A 17,223-nucleotide genomic window follows, 5' to 3' on the forward strand; every position below is an offset into this window, starting at 1 on the left:
CTTGTTGATATCATCACCAGGGATGAAGCATGAAGACAAAGGGAGTAAGCATCAAACCTTCCCATGGAGCCTGGTGCTGAGTGAATGTTGCACTCTGGGTTTTCCCATCATCCTCCTGGATGCTTTGAGAGTGAGCTGGACTTGATCACATTAAGCAGAGCCCTAAGCTCTGTGGTGACCTTTTATTTTTTTATTTTTTTGTGCTGACCTTTTAGAAGACAAAAGAGATGTGTGATCTTACCCACCTTTTAGAGAGATTGTAGCAAGTGCATCCCCCTCCATGTGGTTTCAACACTATTCTCCCTCATTTGTGAACAATGTTCCCACAGCAAAGGCAAATGTGGCAATGAGTTTCAATGAATTGTTTCCTTCATGAGAGTCAAGAACACAAGTCTTCACACTCATTGAATTTGCCCTTCCTTTTACACTGGGGTTCCTTGAGTATAGAAAGCTGCATCTCAACTACTTTTCTACATCCCGTAGCACCTATTACAGTGCCTGGCACAGAATAGCCATTTGATAAATTTTATTTAAAATTTTTTGATTTAAAAAAAATTGTCTATGTGCCAGGGTTCTTGCCATAAGGGTTGCGATGTCTTACAAAAGGAAAATATTCAATAAAGTAATCACAAATTAGGTGGGAAGAAGGAACCAGGGCCAATAAAATAAAAAAGGGCAGCCCCGGTGGCACAGCGGTTTAGCGCCGCCTGCAGCCCGGGGTGTGATCCTGGAGACCCAGGATCGAGTCCCACATCGGGCCTGCATGGAGCCTGCTTCTCCCTCTGTCTGTGTCTCTGCCTCTCTCTCGCTCTCTCTGAATGAATAAATAAATAAATCTTTAAAAAAAATAAAAAATAAAAAAGAAGTGAGGGATCCCTGGGTGGCGCAGCGGTTTAGCGCCTGCCTTTGGCCCAGGGCGCGATCCTGGGGATCCAGGATCGAATCCCACATCGGGCTTCCGGTGCATGGAGCCTGCTTCTCCCTCTGCCTGTGTCTCTGCCTCTCTCTCTCTCTCTGTGTGACTATCATGAATAGATAAAAATTTAAAAAAAAAAAAAAAAGAAGAAGTGACAACCAGGGACAAAAGAAGTCAAAGGGCAAGTCAAAGATGACACAGTTGTTCTAGCCTCCTATTTGCTTCAGAGCTTCCTGGTGGACGAAAAGATCCCTTTTCATTGTCAGGGAAAGAAACCCATCCATGGCAGACATCTTCCCTTTGCCACTTCAGAACCACTCCCAATGCTTCTCCACACCATTCCTGTCCCAGGAGGAGCTTTACAGACTATACTAACAGGTTCCTGTACACTTCGGCTTCCTGTACCCATGCAAAGCTCTGGCACGAGATAGAGGAAGAGAGGGGTGTGAGGCTGGATTATTTATCTAACACCCCCCCCCCCCCCCCCCCCCCGCCCCGCCATCTCCAGTGCCTTATCCCTTCAAGGTCAAGTTACCCTGGGCTGGCTGTTTCCTCAACCGAAGGTCATCCTTCTTTTTTTTTTTTTTTTTTTTTTTAAAGATTTTATTTATTTATTCATGAGAGACACAGAGAGAGAGAGAGAGAGAGAGAGAGGGAGTCAGAGACACAGGCAGAGGAAGAAGCAGGCTCCATGCAGGGAGCCCGATGGGGGACTCGATCCCGGGACTCCAGGATCATGCCCTGAGCCAAAGGCAGGCGCTCAACTGCTAAGCCACCCAGGTGTCCCTGAAGGTCATCCTTCTGTACCTAACTCTCTCCTCTCCTGTGTTCTGGTAACCCCTCCTTCCCCACTCCTTCCAGCCGGGAATGATAACAACTTAGCTGCTGTTATCCACACCTTTGTAAATAGCTCCATTGTAAATAAACCCTCCTAAAATGATCCTATTTTGAGTGTACCATCTGGATCCTGATGGGACCCCGGCTGAAACAATATCCATTTCTCATGGGAAGCAAGCTCTTTTTGCCCTAAGTTTGAAAATAAATATCTTATATGGAATGCATTACAGGAGGTAAGGATTGGGGGTGGTGAACAATGTCCCCACAACAAAGGCAAACATGGCAATGAATTTCAATGAATTGTTTCCTTCATGAGAGCCAAGAACATTTCATTCATTCATCCAGCAAATAATCATTGAACTCCTACTATGTGCCCGGTACTGTTCTAGGTGCTGGGGATTACACTAGTGAACAAAATGCAACCCAGTGAAGATAGCTCTGTGAGAGGCTGAGCTACTGTCCCAGTATGTGCACTTTTCAGAGGTAGTTCTCAAACGTCAGCATCTGATCCCCCTGGAAGGCTGCTTTAGACACCAATAGCTGGCTCCACTTCCCAGTTCCTGTTTCAGGAGGTCCAGGCCTTTGCAGCCTAAAAATGTACATTTCTGACACATTCCCAGGTGATGCTGATGCTTCTGGTCTGGGGATCACACTGACTTCTGATGCCTAAATCCCAAGACTGGCACACAGAAACCGTCTTGAAATGAGCATATCCTGCAAATCTTCTATCAGTAATACATTTTCTCCTTGACTTTTGTAGGCCATCTGGGCTGTGTTCTCTAGCCAAAGCTCTGGATACTAAAAATCCCCACTCTTGCGGCACCTGGGTGGTTCAGTCAGTTAAGTGTCTGCCTTTGGCTCAAGTTGTGATCCCAGGGTCCTGGGATTGAGTCCTGAATCAGGCTCTCTGCAAGAAGCCTGCTTCTCCCTTTGCCTATGTCTCTACCCCTCTCTCTGTGTCTCTCATGAATAAATAAATAAAATCTTAAAAAAGAAGAGAGAAGCTTTGCGCAGTGGCAGTATCGTAGCCAATGAGGTTTATCCGAGGCGCGATTATTGCTAATTGAAAAAAGAAGAGAGAGAGAGAAGGGGCAGAGTTCATAACAGCTATCTTTTAAGGAAAGTTCCTGGAATTTTTAAAAGAGATTTTATTTATTTATTCATGAGAGACACAGAGAGAGAGGCAGAGACACAGGCAGAGGGAGAAGCAGGCTCCCCATAGGGAGCCTGATAGGGACTTGATCCTGGGAATCCGAGATCATGCCCTGAGCCAAAAACAGATGCTTAACTGCTGAGCCATCCAGGTGTCCCAAGTTCCTGGAATCTTAAAATTCATTTGCCACTCAACCACTGAGCCGCCCAGGTCCCCCCTCTTTGCTCCTTCTTCTTCATCTTTTCTTCCATTTTGCAATCTGGAGTATGAATGTGGTGGCTGGAGTTCCAGCTGCCATCTTGCACTGTGAGGATGGGGCCACACCCTAGAGATGGCAGAGTGGGAAGCTGGAAGGACTGCCAGGACTGCTTACCCCAGACTTTTTTTTTTTTTTTTAAGATTTTATTTATTTATTCATGAGAGATAGAAAAAGAGAAAGACACACACACACACACACACACACACACACACACACACAAAGACAGGCGGAGGGAGAAGCAGGCTCCATGCAGGGAACCCGATGTGGGACTTGATCCCGGGACTCCAGGATTACACCCTGGGCTGAAGGCAGGCCCTAAACCACTGAGCCACCCACGGATCCCCCTACCCCAGACTTTTAAATGAGAAAGGAATAGACTTTTGACTTGTTTAAGGCTCTCTTATTTGGAGGTGGGGGAAGGACACGGTCCCCAGTATTCATAGCTGAACCTAATTCTAACTGGTAACCAGTAATCTGATGAATCAGTCTGGGTTCTTAGTCATAACCACAGAAACTACTCTAATTGGCTGGAGCAGAAAAGGGATGCATTAAAGAGAGTGGGTAACTCAGAATCTCCAGGAAGGCTAAGAACCTGTATTGGAGTCTCCATAGCCAGGAACAAGCCCCAAGCACACTACAGGACAGGTTTAATGGAGACACCACTGCTACAAACAAAGAGGAGTAATCCCTTTGATTCTCTGTCTAGGCATTACATGCAGTGTTGGCCACCCTCCTTCAAAGTGGATATATCTAGTATTCACTCCTGTTTCTAACCTCTGGCTGGGCACCCATGCATTGGTAGAATATAGCTGCAGGGCAGGGCTCTAGCTTCAAAGAAGGCTGAGAAAATGATCATCAGCCTCCCACAGCCATGCTAGTGGCTAGAAAGAGTGATAAATGGCCACTACAACCATCTCTGGCATTTCCCACAGCTGTTGCCAAACCAGAATCTCAGATAGTGAGATTTGATGTATGTCTGGTGTATGTCTGCATGAAGGAAACTCTAATGGACAACAGCTTATCTCCAGGACTTAGTCAACAGCACCTTTTAATGCTTTATATTGCCTGTCACTTTGGGTGTAATAAGTCCATGTGTTGCCTCTTGAAATTCCCTGCTCATGCTGAGGAGAAGGATATGCATATGCAGTGACCTTTGAAGTCAGGAGCAAATGGTTCCTGACCCAGCAGAAAATTCTCCCTGAAACTCCTACTCCAAAGTTATGGTTTCTTTTTTCCTTATCCCCAAAAGGGTGAGGAACCAAGCTTCATGATCAGGACAGAGGAAATATGTCACTGCAAGATTTGGATTCAATGCAGATTCTTCACTCACAAAGTGAGAGCTCTGGGCTCCATGCTTCTCAAGACCCTTCCAGCTCAAACCCATTTTCTAAGGCTTGGTGCTACCGTACTTTCTAAACTTCCTGGGGTCTCTCCAGGAGGCAGGTGTTGCTGACACCAAGCATCAGGAGCCAGAGAACTTTTCCAATTGGCCTCATTTCTGTTTCTATTAAAATGTGTGCTTACTTAGCAATTCCACTTCTGAATATATACCCGTAAGAATTGAAAGTAAGGACAGGAGCCTATATCTGCACACCCATGTTCCTAGCAGCATTATTCACAATAGCCAAAGGGTGGGAACAACCCAAGTGTCCATCAACAAATGGATAGATAAACAAGATATGGTCTATCCATACTATGGAATATTATTCAGCCTTAAAAAGGAATGTTTGACATGTTGCACTAGATGAAAGAAGCCATTCACAAAAGGACAAATATATGATTCCACTCGTGTAAGGTACCTAGAGTAGTCAAATTCAGAAAAAAAGTGAAATGGTGGTTGTCAAGGGTTGGGGGAGGGGGTAGTGAAGAGTTATTCTTTAATGAGGATATAGTGTTTTAGTTTGGGAAGGTGAAAAGTTTCTGGAGATGGATGGTGGTGACGATTATATAGCAATGTGAATATACTTAATGCCACTGAGCTGTACACTTAAAAATGGTTAAAATGGTACATCCCCATGTTATGTATATTTTACCATAATAATAATTTGAAAATGTCTGCTTGCTCAGAGCTCAGTGTCTTCAAAGATTCTCTCAGCTTGATCTTATGAGCGGGACTAGAGCCGAGTTACCTATTGCCCAAACATCTAATCAGCTCACTTAGTTCATTGATAATTGTAATCAATACAGAGAAAAACAGCCAGCCAGCCAGCCCTTCCCCATTCTTATGTAAAGGAGCCGGCACATCTGATGACCTGGAGACCTGGACCCCCTGACTTGTGGAAAGGTACAGATTCCACTTAGGTATTCCAAAATCGCATAGCATATCTTGTCTCCAAACAAGCCAGCTACTGGCTCCAGCTCTCTTTTGAACAGACACATACAGTCAGATTTGAATAAAGACACAGCAAATAACGTATCATCTATACCTTGCTCAGAAACAATGCAGAATAGCAAATCGAAAAGCTATCCACCGTCCCCAAACAGCAACAATCTTTCAAGTAAAATTTAAAAAAATACCTGGAACATAGCCAACCATCCCCACCGAAAATAAAACACTCCACTTCCCTCAGCCGATTCAATTATCTCTCTAAAAAAGGGCTTTTTTTAACACCTCCCAGCAGGCAGCAGATTCAGAGTTGGTGGGGATAACAGTGCATAATCAAGCAACCAGAGCCCAAGGTGTAAAATAAAACATGGACTGGCTCGGCCAGGAGCAGTGGTGCCCTAGCACCGTGAATATAAACGTTTAGAAATGGATATTATCATTTTAGTGCCATCTGGAATATTTTCCACGATGTAAAGTATATTAAAAAAAATTCTACATGATTCTCTAATCGTGGGGAGAATTGGTGCTATGATGGTGACACAGTCTCTGTCCTTGACATGATATTGCTGAGTTGAGTCTGTAAAATCCACCAGCTTAAAAACAAAAATAAACACACAAAGGAAAAAAAAAAGTTTCCTTTTTCCCTATGAAATAACTCAGGCTCATTAGAGAAAGGTGAGAAAATACCAAAAAAAGGGAGGGGGGGAGAAAAAAAGAAATAGAAGAGAAGAAACATCCATAGTCCTACCATTCAGAGATAACCACGTTAGTATTCTTATGTTTTGGTGATTTTCTTCTAGTCCTTATGAATATGTATAATACTGATTTGAATATGCATATGAACATGAGATCATGCTGTCTCTTTTTACTTAACATGGCAACACGGCATTTTTCCTTGTTAACATGGTCATTCCCAGGTCTGGTCACATTTGCATCATCCCCTTTCCTGCATTTTAAGGTCTCTGGCTGAATATCTCTTCTGTCTTGCGCTTCCTTTTCTCATCCGGCCTTGCTACAATATAATCTCCCACAATTCAGGCCTCTCTATTGGAGATTCTGTGCCCTGGGCCTGTGCAGGGCCAGGGTCCAGTGGGCCTGGCTGCTGGGTGGCCAGAAGGGCCTGATGTCTTTTCCTGGAGATGCTTTCTTGCAGTATCAGGAAGTTTGCAATGTGTTTTCCCCATAGGAATCATTAGCTTCCACGGTTTATAGTTCCTTAGCCATCTCAATAAGAAGAAAGTCACAGAAGGTTGTCTTCAAAGAATCTGGGGTGTGGTTGAGCAAGACCCAAGTAAGCATAGCACAAACAGAGGAGGACAGAGGTTGTTTTTAGGGATGCCCAGAGATGTTGAAGCTGAATTGCTGAAGAGCTAGTTGAGTTTTGGAGGGTTTTTTTGGTATTCTCAAGACCTAGGACAGACATGCCATGTAGGCCCCTCTGCCATCCTTCCTTGGGATCTCTCCTATCCCACTTGAGCTGAGTTGAGAGCTTCAGCCCTTCATGTGGAGAGGTGAAGGGCTGGGACAGGGCCAGTCTTCTCCAATGGAAAACAAGTATGAGGAAGGAGACTATGGCCATGAGCCCAAGTGAAATCCATGGTGGAAAGTCAGCCTCCCTATGAGTCCTTTCATCCTATTGCTGACCAAATACCATCCCACACCTTACCATCCTCCGGGAGAACAAAGATGCCCCAAATCCACGATGGGCACAGCTTATGGGGAATAATGAGGAAATGCACTGGAAATGCCTGCGTGTCACTTGGGACACAGCACATGTCTGAGCTTCCTGAGCAGAGTCTGGAATTGTGTGTGGCTTGTCCCTGAAAATCCAAGAGAGGGACACAGATGTGCCATCCTAAAAGAGCCATGGTTCATGGTTGTAACCGTGTATGCCAGGCACAATGAAAAAGCCTATTTCCAATAAAACCCTGTAATTAAAAAAATAACCACACCTCCCTCTGCTATTAAATAATAAATCCATTGAGTGTTAGAGAAGGAACCACACATTCTGGCTGGGCTTGTTGGCAGGTGGCAGAACCACCCTGAACAGCTTCAAGCACAAACAGGTGGGGCTAAGGGAGGTGCAGGAAGTCACCTGGGCCTCCCTGACTCAGGCCCAGCCACTGGGGTGGAGGGTAAGGGGGTGCTGCTTGTGAGTACAGCACCCTGCTGGGCCCTGAGCCTGAAAAGGAGCTACAGGAAGAATTAGGCACCAACCACAAACAGTGGCCTATGGTTTATTATCTAGGTGGTTTTGACCCTAGGTTCTGGGCAGCTGGGTTCGGCAGTAGTCAATTCCTTACCTGTTGTCTTTGGGATCACACGAAGTGTTTACTTCCCTGGCATTTGGGGGCAGACAGGAAAAAAAAAAAGGAAAATTGCTCCTTCTAGGTGCCCCTTGCTGGGACTCACTCCAGGCACCTTAGATGGGATAAGGCAACATTGCAGGAGGAGCCTCCCCCAGGATTTCTTCTGCCTCAAAGTTCCCAGGCCCTGCATCCCGAACTTCCTTTGTGGCCCAGTGCCAACGCAGGGCCAGAAGATGCTGTTGCACAGGCTGTTTGGTTCAGGCAAGCCAACAGGCCTCCGCCTGGCCCTCCAGCCACTCCAGACCCACATGCCAGTGCCACTCAGGGGAATCTTCCCACTGCCGCCAGGCACCTGCCACCTGACCTGCCCCAACTGGCCTGGTGGGAGCTGATGCGGGAAGCTACCCCAGTAAGTCAGCCTTGGTTTTATAGGCTTGGGGCAAGGGTCCCCTGACTGGCTGGGAAGAGGAGCCAGCCAGGGCTTCCCAAAGCAGTCTCGGCTTTTTGTCCTAGAATACCACCTCCCAGAGAGTGTGGACCTCATATTCGTGTTTATTCCTGTGCTTGGAACATGACCCAACACATCACAGTCTCCTCCTCTAGTTGTCAAATTGTTGTGGAATGATCGGGGAGGAGTAGATGTGAATAGAACATGTGCCCTGCCCTAGAGAAGCTCAGGGTGCCCGCACACCAACCATTATTCCCCAGGACAAGGAGTTAGGAAGATGGCACTGGGCAAGGTGGATGGTTGGGAAGAGGAAGAGTGGCAGTGACCCCAAGGGCAGCTGGGGAAGCCACGTGTTACATCTCTGGAGAGCAGCCTGGGGACCCAGTTGGGCAGTGGTGTCAGATGGGGCCAGAGTAGACGTGGGACAGACATGGAAGGAGTCAACCACTGGGTGGGAGAGGGGAAGAAAGCTAAGCCTGTGCCAGATTCCCTGGAAAAGCTGCCAGCAGGAGTGGATGCAGCTGCCAGGGCCCTGCCTCTGGCTGGCTCGCCCTGCAGACGAGTGACGAACCCATAGCCACTCAGTAATGGCTGATGGAGATCCCACCAGTGCCAGGCCTTTTAGCAGTGGGGGCACAGCAGGGAATTCAGCAGGCAGGGCTCTCCTCAGGAGATTTCCATTCTGATGGAGGGGAACTGGTGATACACCCACTGGTGAGCATATATACATAAAAGCGTCAGAGAGTGAACGGTGCTCTGAAGGATAATGACCTTAAGTTGGGGTCAGACAGTGACAGGGATGGGTGGCCAGGGAGGACCCTCTGAGGATATCTGGGAGCCAACAAGCAGAGATGTTGGAAGGGGTATTCCAGGTGGAAGCAAGAGCCCAATTCAGGGGGTCCTGAGGGGGAAGCCACAGGGGTGTGTTTGAAGAGCATCCAGGAGGCCAAATCCAAGTGAAAGCCACATACACAGAGGGAATGAACCCAGGGTCCCAGCAAAGCACCACCGCTACTTGTGTAGTGAGTGGGCTTGCCCTGCGGTCAGAAATGGAAGTGAAGCCCCTTCCCACACCCCCTAGGAGAGAAATGGGAGGGATCAGGGCCCCATCGCACCCTTTCCCAAAGGCAGTCCCACAATTCCCAGGGACTACACTGGACTCTTCCCTTTCCTCATCCAAACTTACCTGCCTTTCCACCGGGCAGTGATAGTTTTCCCTCTGACACATGGGAGATGTAACATTAAAAGTCACGCTCTTTCCTCCATCTGGAACTCTATTTCCCTCCTCCCCTAACAAACTACCCCCTGTTCATCCTTGGGATTGTCCCTCAAGTATCACCTCCTCAGAAAAGCCTTCCTTGATTCCCAGGACTGGATCAGGCTGCCTTGTATACCTGCTCTTTACTATCTCTCACTATTACAACAGTGCACTGACAATTGTGTGATCAGCTGTGCAATTTCTGTCCCCGACAGAGCACAAATGCCAAGGTGCAGGGACAGCATTTGTCTTGTCCATCATGGTATGTCCAGTGACACAGAGTTGATGCTGCTTAAATACCTGAGGGCCTGGTTCAAGAGCAGCTCCCACAGCACTGGCTGCATTCATAAGGAGAGGCCAATGTTCTTTGCAGAAGCTTGAAATAGTTGAGTTGGTTTCAAGGATCTTCTGATTCTTCTAGAGACCACATGGGTCTGGGAAACGACTAGAGAGCAGTGAGCAGCCACAGAAGCGCTGGGTCTGGGCTCTGGACTTGGACTCAGGACATAGGGAGCCACCAAGGAGGCTGTGCAGGGGGAGGCCACCAGGCCCTGCCTTGGTAACTGCGTGCTGGGATGATGAAGCTCCCAGCAGCCCCAAGGACCTGGAAGGATGCCTAGGCCCTGGCTGCTGGGGACACAGAGGCCATGTCTGGCCCCTGGTCTTCATAGTGGGAGGTGATCTTCCACCTACCAAGATTCATATTATGGGACTTTCTCATTTCTCAACATGGGAAGGGATTCAGCTGCTGGGCAGGCTAAAGAGAAAAAAAATGCAAATGTTCATCCCAGGAGGAGATACTGTCTTTCTCATTGGAGAGATTTATTTTATTAAGCAACTACTGCTTTCAGGATAGGATTTGCTTCTCCACCTCCAACTCTTCCCCCACCCCCATTTCTTTCCCCACCAGGGTCTCTCACCCAAGAGGCACACCTCCATAATTTGGCCCATACTTGGGATTCAGAAAAGGCCTTCAATGTATGCTTTTGACATTATTCAGTTTTTTTTTTTTTTTTCATTATTCAGTTTTGATTTTGAGGCTTAGCAAGGACTCTGGAGCCAGGCTGGCTGGGTTAGGATCCTGCTTCTGCCACATGACCTTGGCCAAAGTATTTGACTTCTGTTTTTCAGGTTACTCATCTGTAAAATGGAAACAAGCATTTACGCCCATCACAGAGAGCTATAGGTTGTATAGTTCTGTTTAAAGGAGATGTCTGGGTGGCACCTGGATGGCTCAGTCAGTTAAGTGTCTTATTTTGATTGATTGATTGATTTTTACAACATTGGATGCACCCCCCTCCCCCAAAGTGGGAGATGGCTCAGGGCTCTGAAAGGCAAACACAGCTGGTAAACTGTCCTTAACTCAGAGAGCTTTGGACAGAGGATCTAGAAGGCAATGAAAAGTGAGAACTTCCTACAAAGGCATTTACAAGGACAGTCAGGGATGAGGTATGTGATCTTTGTTGATTGGCAGAGAACTAGGCAGAGTCCGACCTACTATCTGCATGGTCTCCTTACTCGCCTAAGGCTGGAGTAAAGTAATGCAATTACAAAAGGGATTCAAGGCAGCAAGAGGCAATCATAAAGACCCTGTAAAGGGTACCCAGTGGCAAGACCACTAATGTGTGTAACAAGTGGCTCTCTGGGAGGCAAACAGCCCTGATTAGTATCATTTGCCAGTTTCTATGGTTTAAATACTTACACCTTGGTTTATTTCAAGCTAAAGACATGATATCCCTGAAGTTGGAATTGAGAAGAGGTGCACAATAATACATACCATATAGTATTTCCATTATACAACTATAATATATGTAAATAAGCTCAAAGCATAGATAACAGTAAAATATAGTAAAATCATGAGACTTGATAGTGGTCACTCTCCATTTCTTCCCACCACCCTTCAGCCCTAGGCAAACACTAACCTAATTTCTGTCTCTATGGATTTGTTTATTCTGGATATTTCATAAAAATGGAGTTATGCAATATATGACCTTTTATGACTGCCCTCTTTCACTTAGCATCATGTTTTCAACGTTCATCCATGTTGTAGCTGTTTTGGTACTTCCCTCCTTTATTTAATTAATTAATTAATTAATTTATTTATTTATTCATTCATTCATTCATTCATTCATTCATTCATTCTTTTAAGTAGGCTCCCGACCCAGCATGGAGCCCAACACAGGGCTTGAACTCGCGACCCTGAGATCAAGACTTGAGCTGAGATCAACAGTCAGACACTTAACTAACTGGGCCACCCAGGTGCCCCAGTACTTCCATCCTTTATTGCTGAATAATATTCCATTACAAGGACATACCATATTCTATTGATCCATTCATCAGTTGATGGACATTAGGGTTATTCACAATAGCTAAAAGTGGCTATTGTGAACAGTGCTGCTGTGAACATTGATCAACAAGGCTTTTTGTGAACATATGTCTTCACTTATATTAGATCTATATCTAGGAGCATGAATATTAGATTGTATGATAACTCTGTGTTTAACATTTTGAGGAACTGTCAGACTATTTTTCAAAGTGGCTGCACCATTTTATATTCCCATAAGCAATGTAGGAGTTTCCAATTTCTGTGTATTATCACTAGCACTCATGATTATCTGTCTTTTTGATTAGAGCCATCTAATGTGTGAAGTGGTGTTCATTTGCATTTCCCTGATGCCACATGATTTTGAGCATCTTTTCATTTCTTTATTGTATGTCTTGGGAGCAATGTCTACTCCTATCTTTTACCTATTTTTAATTGGATTATTTCTTTTTTCATCATCAAATTGTAAGGGTTTTATATATATATATAAATATATATTCTTTAATATATATATAAATATTATATTAATATTTTAATATTAATATTAATATGTTAACATTTAACATTTAATATATAAATATAATAAATATATAATAGTTAATATTAAAAAATTAAAATATATTCTTTAAATACAGGTACCTTATCAGATATATGCTTCACAAATACTTTCTTCTATTCTGTAAATTGTCCTTTCACTTCCTTGAGGATGTTCTTTGAAGCACAAAAGTCTTTCATCCTCTTTTTAAAAAAATTTTTTAAAAGATTTTATTTATTAATGAGAGAGAGAGAGAGAGAGAGAGAGAGAAAGGCAGAGGGAGAAGCAGGCTCTATGCAGGGAGCCCGACATGGGACTCGATCCCAGGACTCCAGAACCATGCCCTGGGCCAAAGACAGGTGCTAAACTGCTGAGCCACCCAGGGATCCTGAAGCACAAAAGTTTTTAATTTTGATGAAGCCCAATTTATCATTTTGTTGTTGTTACTTGTGCTATTGCTGTTTATAGCTATGAAACCATCACCAAAAACATGAAGATTTATACCAATGTTTTCTCCTGAGGGTTTTGTGTTTTTTTTTTTTTTTTAAGATTTTATTTTTTCATGAGAGACACAGAGAGAGGCAGAGACGTAGTCAGAGGGAAAAGCAGGCTCCCTGCAGGGAGCCCAATGCAGGACTTGATCCCAGGACCCTGGGATCACGACCTGAGCCAAAGGCAAATGCTCAACCACTGAGCCACGTAGGTGCCCCAAGTTTTATGGTTTTAATTCTTATATGTAGGTCTCTGATCCATTTTGAGTTAATTTTTGCATATGGCATGAGGAAGGGGTTTGTCTTCATGCTTTTCATATGAATTGCTTCAGCACCATTTGTTGAGAAACTAATATTTCCCATTGAATTGTTGGTACCTTCTTGAATATCAATTGACTACAAATATTTAGGTTTATTTATAGACTCTCAGTTATATTATTTGTTCTATATGTCTATTCTTATGCTAATATCACATTGTTTATTCTAGCTTTGTAATCAGGAAGGGTCAGTCCTCCAACTTTGTTCTTTTTTTCAAGATTGTTTTAACTATTCTGGGCCCCTTGAATTCCAATATGAGTATTAGTATCAGCTTCTCCGTTTCTGGAAAGAAGCCAGCTGGAATTTGATGGGGATGGCATTGAATCTGCAAATCATTTGGGGAATATTGCCTTCTTAACAATATTAAATCTTCAGATCCATGAACATGGGATGTCTTCCATTTAGTGAGATCTTCTTTAATCAATCAACCTTCTTTCAATCAACCTTTAATTATTTAGACATGGTTCCCATTAGCTCCTTGAACATATTTGTAATAGTTTATTTATTTATTTTTAAATTAATTTTTACTAGGTTTCTATTTATTTAAATTTTATCTATTAAGTCCACCTTCTCAGCTTCTTCATGGAAAGTTTTTCCTTACTGTTTTTTTATTCTGTTTGTGGAGCATACTTTCCTGTTTATTTTTGTGTCTTCCAATTTTTTTTTTTTTTCTTAAACTGGATATTTAAAATCTCACTATGGCAACTCTGGAAACCACCTTTCCCTAGTATCTCTTGTCCCCAGAATTTGTTTTGTGATTGCTGTTTGTTGTTGTTGCAAGAATTGCTGCTGTCACCATTTGTTTGTTTAATTACTTTCCTGGGCTAATTCTGTAAAGTCTATGTTTTTTATTACATGTGGCCACTGAAGTCTCTGTTCAGCTAGCTTAAAGCTTGTATGTAGTTAATGATCATACAAAGATTTTCTTAAATGTCTTGAATCAGTATGTCTCCTAAATTTTCCTAAGAGTCTCTGTATGTGTGTTATGGCATGCCTGCAATGTTTTGCCGCTTAAAATCCTGCCCTAGCCTTCACTTCTTGCTTGCGCGGAGCCTCAAGATCAGCCAGGAATGAGTAATTTAGGCCTTCTTGTGTCTTTCCTGGGCCTGTGCACAACCTTGCACATACACACAGCTTTCTAGATTTCCAGGAATTTGTTGGAGCTTTTCAAAGCCCCCATTGATACTTCATTCCCTAATTTTTTCTTTTAAGTTTTTGATCAGCCAACAGGTATTACTGGTTCAGGAAGCTGCATTGTTAAACAAATACCACCGATTATTTCCAACAAACTGGGAAAAGGGTTGTTTGCACTAAGGGAGTTCTGAGTCATGTCAAATAAAGACAAGTCCTGAGAGTGGTGCCTTTTTAGGCACCATTTTAGGAGCTGCCTGATGGGTAAAACACTGTCAGTTCTCTGGGGATGCAGCTTTTGGGCAAGCCTCAAACCTGTTTCCTCCTGCAGCTGGTAGGCTGCTCATTTTCACAGTTACTGTGGTTTTGAGGCTGTTGCTTTTTAAGACTACCATGGAAGTGGGGGGGAGAAGAATGGAAATACAACAAATGAAAATGCCACAAAGCTCAAAGTTTTTACTGAGATTCAGCCATTTTTATTTAATAAATACTCCTTGTGTTGGTGCAAACCTTTGGCTAATTTCTAGAGTTTAAAGAAGTTGATTTTGAATGTTTTTGCCAGTGTTCTCATAGCTTTTCATTCTGGAAGTGCTTCTCCTATTACCTTTGTTTGTTGTTGTTTTGGGTTTTTTAAAGATTTATTTAATTATTTTAGAGAGCAGAAAGGGGCATAGGAAGAAGGAGAGAGAGAATCCTCAAGCAGACTCCTTTCTGAGCATGGATCCTGACTCGGGGCTCAATCCCAGGGCCCTGAGATCATGACCTGAGCTGCCGCTTAAACGATTGAGCCTCTCAGGCACTGTGTTACCTTTGTTTTTAAAATAATTTATTTGTCAGTGTATACAATTTAATTTTTAACAATGGCTGTGTCTAACAACTGGCATGCAAAGTTCCTGAAGATTTAACAATTGGCTCTCATGAGCCCATATCACCTAGTTCCAGTACACCACTGACAGAAGACTCATGGATGCACCCAGCTCAGCCCTGCAAACATTTAGAGTATCTGCTGGACGCCAGACCTCCAGAGATGCACATATATCCAGTACTAAACTGACTCCATATCCCTCAGCATTTAGCCCTCAGTGAGAGCTTGCTGGCAGGACCAGCAAGGCCAGTAGGATTGTCCAAGTGATGACTTGGTATGGAAGAAAAATTGGAAAAGGCTGAGCACAGGTGAGAACAGCTATAGGAACACACTACAAGATATTGTTTCCAAGTTTAGGGATTTAATCCCAAATTGTGCCAGAGGCTGTTTTCTGATTCCTAGGTTGAAACCAAACAAAGCAAACAGGTTTTCAATTGCTTTGTAAATTCTCTAACTGGAAATCTTCGAGAAGCACTGGCAAAGGTATGAGTGGTGAGGTGGATGATAGGGTAAACGTTTCCATTAGATGAGCTCTGAGGAATGTGTACCTTAACTCCTGCTCTGTGAAGTGGGAAAAAAAGTATTTTTAAAAACTTTTTCTTTTGTTCAAATAATAATGACATCTGCTTTGGGATTATGGTCTGACATTTTGCTGTTGGGGTGCACTTTAATTATGATTAACAACCACAAGGATTATGAGGCAGGGCCTTGCTTGGGCCAGCACTGCTGCAAAAAAGCATAGTGACTTCTCCTGACACACAGCATGAGCATTCCCTGGCTTCCTCAAACTCAAAGTCTGGAGATTCCTGATAGAAGTCGAAGCACAGCAGGGTGATTGTATCTCTTCTCCAGAACTTTGCCTACCTCCCCTTTCCCAAACAGAGATCAGCAGACAGGCAGGGACACTTCAAACTCAGTGTTTCACATTCCACCTACTTGTTTACTTAGGTGTTTATTGGCTTGCCTTAATCATTCCACAAATATTCCCTAGGGCATCGTCTGTGTGTCTAATGCTGGTTTAGCACTGCAGAGAGCTGACATTTAGGATGGACATTTGAGGAGTTTGGAGAACTGGGCTCCCCTGCTGGCAGTTTATAGAGCTCCATCTGATAAGATTCAAATCAGTTCCTCATGCACAAACTGGTACAAGTACATTCTCCAGAAAAGTCCAGCATTTTCCCATCCTCCAGGCCTTTATTTTGTTAATTCTGCCTGGAAGGTGCTTTCTCTACATTTTCTGCAGGACTATGGTCTCTCCTTACCTGTTGGCTGGACCTTGTCTCTTGGTGGGGAGAAGTTGGCACCTGGGAGTGCCCAGCCCCGGGACCAGGGACAATTCCTTTAGGAAACAACTACTCGGAACCAGGCCCTGTGCCAGCCCCCGGGGATATTCCCACTGACATGGGCACAGTTCTGTCCTCAGGGAGCCTACAGTTCCAGGAACAACGAAATAGGGCAGCTGGGAGAGCAGCCTGTCTAGGGCCGGGGTGGGGCACGAGGAGACGTCAATCATTTCTCCTGGCTGGGCGGGGCCTTCTTAGATGACGTCATCCTTTAGGTGACTCTTGACAGTGGAGTGTGCCAGGTGGCCAAGAGAGGAAGGGCACTCTTGGCAAAGGGACCATCCTGAGTTCAGGAGCCGAGTCAGTGGGTGTGAGGGGAGAGCCATTCTATTCCTGTTGAATCGAAATGAAAGCCCAAGTATCCTTGATGGCTGATAGGATGTGTAGGTCAACTTAAGAATGGCCTAAAATGTCTATGACAGGTAAAAAAAGAAGACAAAATAGGCCTATTTTTGTTCATTTTAAAATATTGGAAAAAAAATTCAGGTGAATTCGGAATGCTTTTTATTGTCTCCTTTGTACTTCCCTGTATTTTAAAAATTAAAATAATTGTCTGCATTACCTGCTGCCCACGCACTCCTCTGTCTGCAGGGGGCGCACCGGCGGCCATCCTCCCTCTTTCAGGATGGTGGGCGGGGCCTCTCCGGCCGGTGTGGAACTGACGATTGGCTGGCTGGGCTGTTCGTCACGGCGTCCCGCCCCCGCCCTACG

The 17,223-nt window shown here is 44.4% G+C and overlaps 1 pseudogene; it reads left to right on the forward strand.

Moving 5' to 3' along the window:
* Positions 1 to 2,755: 2,755 nt before the first annotated feature.
* On the forward strand, positions 2,756 to 2,907 carry LOC144319851 (U4 spliceosomal RNA; annotated as a pseudogene).
* The last annotated feature ends 14,316 nt before the right edge of the window (positions 2,908 to 17,223 follow it).

Source organism: Canis aureus, chromosome 8 (assembly GCF_053574225.1).
Source record: "Canis aureus isolate CA01 chromosome 8, VMU_Caureus_v.1.0, whole genome shotgun sequence".
Classification (NCBI taxonomy): Eukaryota; Metazoa; Chordata; class Mammalia; order Carnivora; family Canidae; genus Canis; species Canis aureus.